The 10,535-nt window shown below is 42.9% G+C and overlaps 1 non-coding gene across 1 annotated transcript; it reads left to right on the top strand.

Moving 5' to 3' along the window:
• Positions 1-8,877: 8,877 nt before the first annotated feature.
• trnap-agg (transfer RNA proline (anticodon AGG)) lies at positions 8,878-8,950 on the top strand. Its single transcript has one exon. It is a non-coding gene; the product is annotated as a tRNA-Pro (tRNA).
• Positions 8,951-10,535: the final 1,585 nt, after the last annotated feature.

Genomic DNA, 10,535 nt, shown 5'->3' with positions numbered 1-10,535 from the left:
CTGGTTAAATCTGACTACCTTTTCGCAAAGTATCTTGAATTTTCATCATACCCTTGATTTTCTTTCTCTAAGTGCCTTGCTCAACAACTTTATTTAAAAAACATTGAGAAGCTTTCATGTGAAAGATGTTAAGCTAACAACTTGTCATTTCCTCCTTGACTTCCCTTCTGTTCTGACTAAATAAAACTCACTGATCTGCATGGGTTGGAGAAATTGAGGACTGCAGATGCTGGAGATCAGAGCTGAAAATGTGTTGCTGGAAAAGCGCAGCAGGTCAGGCAGCATCGAGGGAACAGGAGAATCGACGTTTCGGGCATAAGCACGAAGAAGGGCTTCCTGAAGAAGGGCTTATGCCCGAAACATCGATTCTCCTGTTCCCTGGATGCTGCCTGACCTGCTGCGCTTTTCCAGCAACACATTTTCAGATCTGCATTGGTTCCCACGTTGACTCTCCACTGATTTTATAATTCTCAGATTTGTTTTCAAATCCATCCATGGTCTTACACCCCATTAATCCACCACTGCTTCCAGCCCAACATTCCTCTGTGCTCTTCCCACTCCTCTACTTCTGCTCTCTGTATTCGAACGCTCCTTACTCCCCCACTGCCAAATTTGGATTTTACACTGAATGAGAGAGTCTGAAGCAGTGCTGCATTGCACTAAACACTACAGGCTACTGCTCTTGGCGGTAATATGGAGTTCTACCTCATCACCATGTTATCCAAAAAAAAATAGATCAATTCATTCTCATGACTATGATGTAGATTCCTGCAAACTACTTGACTATTTTCTGTGTGCTGGCAAGTACAGTATCTTTCTCTATCCCCGTTTCACTTTGACTGTGACATGGCACATTTTACTGCTCCTTTATCCACTTATAACTGTCCTTTGTTTGAGGTCTGTATTTCTGGTTTTGTGTGCGGTGGGCCATTGACAACCTGATGTGCAATTCCAAATTGTTATGAAGTTGCAAGTGTGTGCTGTACCTTTAAGAGAGGTAGAATGTTGTTCTGCACTGAGAGCTTACGAGAGCAGTGTCAGAGTTTACTGGAAAATTGAAAATATATAACATTTGGCTGTGAAATAGGTACCTGAGTTGGTTGCTGTTTTGACGACAATTCAAATTTAACCAACGAGATTCATTTACGTCTCTGTAAATTAAAAGCCAATCGATTTTGAATTTATTATTCTGCCAACATCGAACAAATGAGATAATCCGATTTGGGGGTATAAGAAAGGTAGGCATTTTGAACGTCAGACAGAGTTACTGCCATCAAGGGAGAACTACAGGAGGAAAAGAAAAGCCAAAAACAAAAAGACCGATTGCGAAATGAAGGGAAATGACTCTGGCAATTTGTGCAGCTAACACCAAACGAATGTTTGCGTGAAAGCTGCTGGTTTGCGCTGTTGGATCTTATCATCATCACGATCACATGTGCCCCACACGCTGACAATTGACAACTCGGCCGAATCTCAGTTCATCTGCTGCTGAAACTCTCATTTTTCCCCCTTTGATATCATTATAGGGGACTTTAAATGAAAAGGCTGGCGATTTTGCTCGATTGAAAAATTGCAGTTCCTAGAAATGATGTTTTAAATGAACATCAAACGCGACTGTAAAACTTCGGCGAAGGAACAAAAAATGCCGTGACACTGCTGGAAGAGTGCCACAGAGCCCAGAACAACTTAGTGGTACAGTGGAGCTAATGGCAGTTAATCTCTCAATAATGATCAAATAAAAGGGTGGGAATAATGGGGGGTTTTCACAACTCCAATGTAGTGTCTCATTGTAATGCGAAATGATTTTTGAAGTGATTTCAAGAGCACTGTTTTGATCAGTCATGACAAGACAAACAAGAGAGGCACAATAGGAGGAATGGCGTCGGGAGAGCATCTTGGTAATAGAGATCACAAACCAGTGAGCTTAACGTCAGACTGAAAGCCACCTAGCACAAGACTTAGACTAGTATTTTTGACAAGTTGTGTGTTTATTTTACAATGGCAAAGTGGTTAAAAGATAAACGTCTGTGGCATTAATGGAAACGTAGCAATTGAGGTGCCATACTGACTTCGTGGCAGGAAATCAAGACGCATTGTTTACAGATAATCTCTGGTCCATGTCAGTAAAGGCCCCGACATGATGATTGATTTCACAACCACCGGGATTGAAATGGATCTTCTGGTTTCAAGTTCCCGATGATGGGATGGGACACGTTTACCCATCAAGAGCGCCAGCAGCAGCACAGACAGAATGGTGCCGATTTGTGCATTAGGTTATGGAATGCCTCAGTGAAATGGGAGGAGCGATGTAAAGGAAGGTTAGTGACCATGCAAGGGAGGGAAATCTCTGAAAGTGCCTGGATTTGAATTCTGATTTATGAAATGGAGAAGTGTGATATTCCGCAAAAGTAACCAGTGTTGCGGAATATCATATAATCTCGTCTTCCCAGGGCTAAACTAAGAGAGACTGAGTGGTGCAGCAGCGAAGATCAAACTGGAAATGGGCATGAGGATGAGCCCGCCGTGACAGTATAAAGGTGCATGAAATGCCGGGTCTGGGACTCCACACTGTAGTACCTTCTGTTGACATGGAGCAAGGAGCATTGTGATATCAGATTGGGACCTCCAACTTATATGGAGCAGCTTCTGTTGGCATAAAGCAGGGGACATTGTGGCAGCTGGCTGGATGTTCCAACCTCACCTGGAGCAGATTGTGTTGATATGGAGCACGGAGCAATGAGACATCAAGTTGCAGAAAGGATACTCAGTTATTTCAATCTGAATTAAAGCAGTATTTAGCAGGACACATGTTTGTAGATGTCCCAGGGAAATCTCGCAACAATAAGGGAAAATGTGGCAAAGATTCAGCTCGTGGAGGAGAATCTGTGCAGAAAGAAACGCAGGTAATGTTTTCTTTTTCTGCCTTTTATCATAAGACTCACTGCGTATTTGGTTAAATTGCAGCAAGTGATTTTCAGCTCGTGTCATGATATTAAATTACCTGAAAACCCATACAAGTAATTAAAGCAAACTAAACTTCCAAAAATTAACGGTATAGAACTAGCTCAAAGGTAGAGGACATAGGGTGGTGCTGGAGGATTGTTTTTCAGACTAGAGTCCCGTGACCAGTGGAGTGCTACAAGGATCAGTGCTGGGTCCTCTACGTTTTGTCATTTAATTGGAGGTGTAGTGGACAGCGAAGAGAGTTACCACAGATTAGAACAGGATCTTGACCAGTTCGGCCAATCGGCTGAGAAGTGGCAGATTGAGTTTAATTCAGATAAATGTGAGGTGCTGCATTTTGGGAAAACAAATCATAACAGGACTCCCACACTTAATGGTAATATTCGAGGGAGTGTTGCTGAACAAAGAGACCTTGGAGTGCAGGTTCATAGAATTCTGATATTTGAAATTTAACTTGAAAGTGGAATCTCAGGTAGATAGGATAGTGAAGAAGGCGTTTGGTATGATTTCCTCTATTGGTCAGAGTATTGAGTATATGAGTTGGGAGGTCATGTTGCGACTGTACAAGACATTGGTTAGGCCACTGTTGGAATATTGCGTGCATATCTGCTCTCCTTCCTATCGGAAAGAAGTTACGAAACTTGAACGGGTTCAGAAAAAAAAAACATGAGGATTTTGCCAAGGTTGGAGGATTTGCTGGGGCTGGGGCTGGGGCTGTTTTCCCTGGCGCTTCGGAGGCTGAGGCGTGACTTGTTAGAGGATTTCAAAATTATGAGGGTCAAAGATATGGTAAATAGTAATAGTCTTTTTCCCTGGGGTCTGCGATTCCAAAATTAGAGGGCATAGTTTTAGGGTGAAAGGGGAAAGATATACATGAGACCGACTGGGCAGCGTTTTCACACAGAGAGTGATAAGTGCATGGAATGTGCTGCCAGAGGATGTGGTGGAGGCTGGTTCAATTGCAATATTTAAGAGGCATTTGGATGGATATACAAATAGACAGGGTTTGGAGGGATATGGACGGGGTGATGGCAGGTGGGACTACATTGGGTTGGGATATCTGGTCAACATAGACGAGTAGGACCAAAGGGTCTCTTTCCATGCTGTGCATTTCTCTGACTCTATGACTCTATTTGATGTTGACATTATGCTCGAGTTTATCTTGATTTATGGCGGAAAAGCAGGAAACTGATGCTCAAATTTACAGAATCAACGATGATCCCATTCAATGACTGAACAGACAAGAGGCTGAATGGAAGCTTCGTCATGACAGATATGTTTTCATTATGGATCGCACTGAAACACGAAGTGGGGAGGATTGGACGGAAGCAGTGGTGGTGATTTTCTTTCCTGGTTAAATTTTTGAATATGACTCCTATTTCTCCTGTCCATGTTCACATCACAACTCTGAAGCATGAAAGCGTGAAGAACACGTGGGACATTTGGCGCAAAGTCTAACGTGCCTGACTCAAGATCAGAACATTGTAGGTTTCACTCCTCTCTAGCTCGAGGTTAACGCAGGTATTTATTAATCTCACAACCTAATCTTCCTCATTGTCCTGAAGCCGAGATGAAGTTTGAGCTGCTGATATGCAGACACGAGAATCTCTTTCAGTACACGTCCCGGAGAATATCACAGTCAATGTCGCAGCGTCATCACAAGTGAGGAAGACCAAATAATCCCACACACTGCGAATCGGCACTTTTCAATTTCACAGACCCAACGACCCAATCGCTGCGGTTCCTCGTAATTGCAAGGAAACAAAATAAATATCTCAGTCTCACGTTGGCTCATGGAGTGCCGAGGCACCTTCTCCTAGTTTAAGAGGCTGGAACATTGACCCTGATGTTCGTGGACACATTGATTGATTCGAAGCATTGAATGGAATCCTATCACAGATGTCCATGCTGTTGATACTGAACAAAACCGCCCTTACTGGGAATTGAACCCGGGCCGCAGTGGTAAAAGTGCCAATTCAGAACCACGACACGTCCAAGGACGAGCACAGCGATCAGACGCACGTAGAGTGACAGCCCTCAAATGTGTTGGACGCGTTCTTGGCAGAAATAACCGCTTGACTATCCTCATTCCATTTTCCATCCCTTTGCCTTGTATGCCTTAGCATCACAAATACAGATTGAATACCTCTGAAGGTTGTGTTGATTTCATCACAATGAGTTGCCGATTTATCCACCACCACTGGTGGATAACGTTTTTACTGCTAATTACTGAAAACTTTCTGCCTCTTACATTTAGTCTACACCACTTGGCGTTTGCCCGAGTGAAACCATTTCTTTCATCCGAACATGCCTTTATCTCTCATTGTTTTGCACAATTCAATCATGTTTCTTCACAATCTCCTCTTCTCCATTGAAATTAGAACAGAGAAACTGATCGTTTTAAAAAAAAACACCCTTTGCAAAATACTGCATTGCGTTCTTTTCCTGAGCTTGATGTTCCAGTGATCTCCCGAACATGCCAGTAAAAATTGCTACATGAGCACTGATCTCACAACAGCAGTATGTAAATTGATCGACTGGTTTTAAGGGCCTAACTGTAGGATTGGGTCACGTTCGCCCAACAACATTGACTGCAGCTGCACAGACAGAACAATATCAATGGGAGTACTTGATTGCCAAATGCCGCTGGGAAATTGGAGGATGAACCGAAAGTAGGGTTACTGATCGTGTGATGGGGAGAAATCTCCGAGAATGGGTGGGTTTGAATCCTGATACATAGACAGCAGAGATGTGAAAGGGCGAGGGTTTGAAGGAGCAAAATCATCACCTCGACGAATATTTTCATGTCAAAAAAGATTGATTCGCTCCTGCTTTTGTGAAGCATGTCTTACTCTGCATAAAACGGGAACAAGTGACAATACTGGAAGTCAAATTGCTGATGATCTTTCTGCTGCCACAACGCAAAGCGCTAACCACTGCACGATACCGGCACCACAGGGAATAGCATGATGCAAAAAGCAGGAAAGATAGTGAATTCGTCACTCACGCTGCCCTTTACACCTGTCAACTTTCCGAGGTTCACTGTGGCACCTGCGATTGTGAAGGTAACAAGACGCAGAGCCAATTCTCAGCGTTGACAATTTTGGGAAAACCTTTAGGAAGCGGAATCAGAGGAGAATAGAGAGTGAACTGTCTGAATGAGCAGAGACTGCCGAGGTACCGCCCCCCTTCTTTAAGAGACTGGAACATCGTCTCTCATTTCTCGATGTCATTAATTGATCCGAGGTACGAAAAGCTCTCCCTTTGCAGGTGGTCTGCTTTTGCTGATGTCGCTGTTAGGATCAAAACAAACCCCAACTCCCAGACTGAGAATCAAAGCCGGGTCCCAGCGAAGAAAGCGAAAAAAATAGAACTGCTAGCCCACCATGGACAGCTACACAAATACCACGTATGTGTAGAATGACAGCCCTCAAGGTTGTTGTACATGCTTTCGTCAGATGCAATCGCTTGACTATCTTTATTCGTTTTCATCACTTGGCCTTGTATGCATTAACAACTCAACTTCAGATCCGTGTATTTCTGAAGGTTATGTGGGTTCGCCTCTGCGCATCCCTTCAGACAGTGAATCCAGATTCAACCATCCGCTTGCTGATGAGATTTTTTCTGCATTTCTCCTCAATCCGTTCCACCTCTTAACTACAGTCTACGCCCCTGTTGATCGGTCAAGAGGAAGCGTTTCTTTTAGTCTGCATTGTCCATGTCGCTCATTACTTAGTGCAGATGAAACATGTATCCTCAGTTTCCTCTGCCTGAAGAAAACAACCCCAGTCAAAACAATCTGTCTTCATAACCTAAACTTTTCAACTTGGTCAATTTCAGCACGGTTTCCAGTGCGATCACATGACTACTGTAATGTGAATTGCAGAACTGCACGCAATATTTCGGGGGAATCGAAGGAACAAATGAAATAAATGACGGGAGAAAGCCACAGAAACTTGTATTTTCCAATAAAACATATTTTGCTCAATCCTGCGCTGTGCACTTATCCTGAGTCCAATGCTCCAGTCGTCTATTGTACATGTGAGTAAAAGGTGTTCAAAGTTTGGGTGAAGATTTGTAGGGACAGGCCAATATAAATGCCAGAGGAAACACCACAGAAACGCTTCACAGGAGGCTCCCAAGCACTGAGGATGTCACCTAGACAGGGGACGAAACGCTTGCAACAAAAATTTCCAGTTCGGCGAACAGAACCACAACAGTAAAAGGTGCTCCACGAGGATTAATTACAGAACAGCTGCATCTAAATGGATTGAATTGCTTGAAGATGCTAAACATGGGATTGAGCACTTTCACCCAAAACAGTGACCGCAGCAGTACAGAATGAACAGTGTAAATGTGAGTATTATATTGTGCAATACCTCAGTGAAATGGGAGGGTGGATGTTTAGGCGAGTTAGTTCTTGTGGGAGGGAGAGATTTCTCCGATAAAGGGTGGTTATGATATGTGAAACGCAAAGATGTGAGACAGCAGGTGTTTGACGAAGGAAACCTATCACCATGTAGAGTATTTTCATGTAAAACAAAGATTGATTTTCTCAGCGTTTGCTGACCACACATTACATGGAGTAAAACGGGAAAAATGCCGATTGCTGTGACAGTGATTCTAGCAGAACTTGCTGTGCTGACAATGCCAAGGAAGAACCATTTCATGATCCTCGCGCCACATGGAAAAGCACGATGCAAAAAGCAATAAGGATCGTGGCAGAGGTTATTGAAGAACAGAACCACACGCACAAAGGAATATTTGTCAAACAGTGACTGAGATGTGGGAACTCAGATTCGGTTGAATATATAGCTTCTATGTCCGGACAGACTGTAGAGATTGCAACACGGAGGTTGTAGGATATTACATTTGCGAGATATCTACAAAACTTCAAAGGGTCATAGGATACTGCAGGGTATTGCTGAAATGTACTTCTCAATAACACTGTATTTTAACATCGGTTACTTCACCAATTTCCTCACTTATTGACGTAATCATATAATGGCATGTCATATAATCCCAGTTCAATAGCGTGGAATCAGAGAAATTGATTTGCAGTGCACCCAACACTAATTGGAAATGGTAATGGCGTTCAGCGCGAGCATGCGGCTGCGAAAATGCAATCGGTGAGCGTAATGCCATTCTCTGATGATACAGAGGCGCGTGAAATATCGAGGCTAAAAGCTCCCGCCTTAACGACAGCGGCTTCAATTCCCACGCATCAAGAAGCAGTGCGACATCAGGCTGGGAGCTCCAATTTCACCTGCAAGAACTTGTATTGACATGGAACACGGAACTTTGGGACATCAGCTGGTCGAATAGATAGTCAACTATTTTAATCTTAATTAAGTAGTTTTCAGCAGGATACTTGTTTGTGGATTGAAAGAATATCTACAACTGGGACCGTCTAAATTACAAAGAAGAATTCTGCAAAGAGTCAATTCTTGGAGAAGCATCTGTGCAGAGTGATGCAGAGGAATGTTTACGTCATCTGCCGTTCTTATATGATTGACGTTGCACTGGATTAATTTCCATGAAGGGATTTTTTTGCTCGGTTCACAGTATTCACTTTCCTGCATACTCGCAAAAGTCGTTACTGTACTCGAAACCTCTGAAAGTTAACTGGTATATACAATGTGGTGATTAGGCTCACGTTCACGTCAGTTATGCTGAAGAAGTGGATTCGAAATTCATCACATCACATTCCATTAAATGACTAAGCAAACAGAGTGTGAATGGAAGCTTCATGAGGACATATGTGTTTTTGTTTGGAAAATTCGTTGCTTTGAAATGTGATGAAGATTAGACTGAAGCAGTGACAGTGATTATCTTTATTGCTTGTTCAACTGGTGAACATGACTGCTATTAACCGTGTCCCTATTAACATCACGGCTCCTAAGCCTGTGCATCGGGCCAGTGGCGCAATGGATAACGCGCCTGACTAGGAATCAGGAGACTGTAGGTTCGAATCCTACCTGGCTCGCCGGCAGGGCAGATTTTAATCCCGCTTAAAAATTGATTTTTCAAAAGCCGAAATAAGGTGTGAGCTCCTCATCTGCAGGAACGAGAATGCCTTCATTAAATGCCCCCGAGAACATGAGAGTCAATGTCCCAGCGTCATCACAGGAGGGAAGCCGAATAGTCGCGCAGGTGACTTATGGGCACCTTTCCATTTCATAAAGCCACCGATCGAATAACTGTTGCTCCCGGTGATGCTCTGCTTTGAGCATTTTTGAAAACTCTTTGGCCAGTGGAATCAGAGAAGATTGAAGGGTTAACTGTCCAACTGATCTTTATAGAGTGTGAGTTCTAGAGTCTCCAACCTGCTGACTGATAAAGTTTTCCTACCAGTCTATTCAAAGCTTTCTGCATCTTATCTGAGATCTACAAACCCTGGTGATCGATCAAGAGCAAATGTTTCCTTCAATCTGTAATTCCTTGCTCCTCATTATTTCGTACACGTCAATCATGTCTCCTCACAATCAGCTCTGCTCTGAGAAAAACAACGTTTTGAAAGTCTTGTGTTCACTGAAATTTCTTGTCTGTTTTTAACAGTTCGGTGAATGGAATAATCCCACTGCTAACATTCAGCACAAACTTTCAGCAAAAACCACACAATGCGGGGAACCTTAGTACTGCTCTTTTCGTCAAAAATGTGTAAAAGCCCCCTGTAACTTTCGATTTCGCATCCCGTGGGGCTATTTGTCCGTGTTCAACGACGTTTCCCAGGAAGGTCACTTTGGCTTTGGCAGATTCACTTTCAGCTAGGTTTACAAACCAGTTTGACTTCCGCATTCGATCAAAAAAGCCCGATAAATGCTGTAAATATTCAATCCACGAGAGTCTGAAAGTCACCAGGCACAATATACACCAATCAGTTGCGTATTCGGCAATTACCCTGTCAGTTAACCTCTGAAATGTGGCTGAAGTGTTTTTCGTACAAACGGCATTACTTTAAATTTCTGCAGGCCAGTTGGCGTTACAAAATTGCCTTTGATCTTTCTGACAAAGTTCCCTACCAGTAACCTTTGAGGAAGTTTAACTAAGAAATGCAAGTTGCTCCTCCAATCTTTTCCACACAGTCCTCCAACTGCAGATATGTATATGCATCAGTCTTTCTAACAACATTGATTTTGTGGTAGTTCACACATAACTGTTGGGTCTTTTCTGCCTTTGGCACCATGATGATGGGTGAACTCTATTCATTGAAACTCACTTCGGTTATGCCATTTTGGTGCATACGTGACATCTCCTTATGAACTTGTACAACTTTAAAGGGTTATGCCTGCAAGGATGTTACAGAGTCAGAACAGCATCTCCTATATTTACATCATCTACAATTAGATTATTAATTCCCAGTATATTTCAGCAGATCTCCCCATGCAAGAGTAATAACTCTTTCGATTTTCTTCTGGAAGATAACTGAATAACTTTACCAATTTTGGACAACTTTTGCATTATCCAATTTTATTTCAGGAACGTCCAATGCAGAATTCACTGACATTGGTTCTTCCGTTCGTTCGCTGCCAAAATACCGTTAGAGCATATTCCCATCGCACATTCTCTGA

This window comes from Chiloscyllium plagiosum, unplaced genomic scaffold (assembly GCF_037043375.1).
Source record: "Chiloscyllium plagiosum isolate Xiang-an unplaced genomic scaffold, Cpla_swu_hap1 HiC_scaffold_40, whole genome shotgun sequence".
NCBI lineage: Eukaryota > Metazoa > Chordata > Chondrichthyes > Orectolobiformes > Hemiscylliidae > Chiloscyllium > Chiloscyllium plagiosum.
The sequence above is the reverse complement of the archived record's forward strand: the minus strand, read 5'-3'. Positions and strand labels throughout refer to the sequence as shown.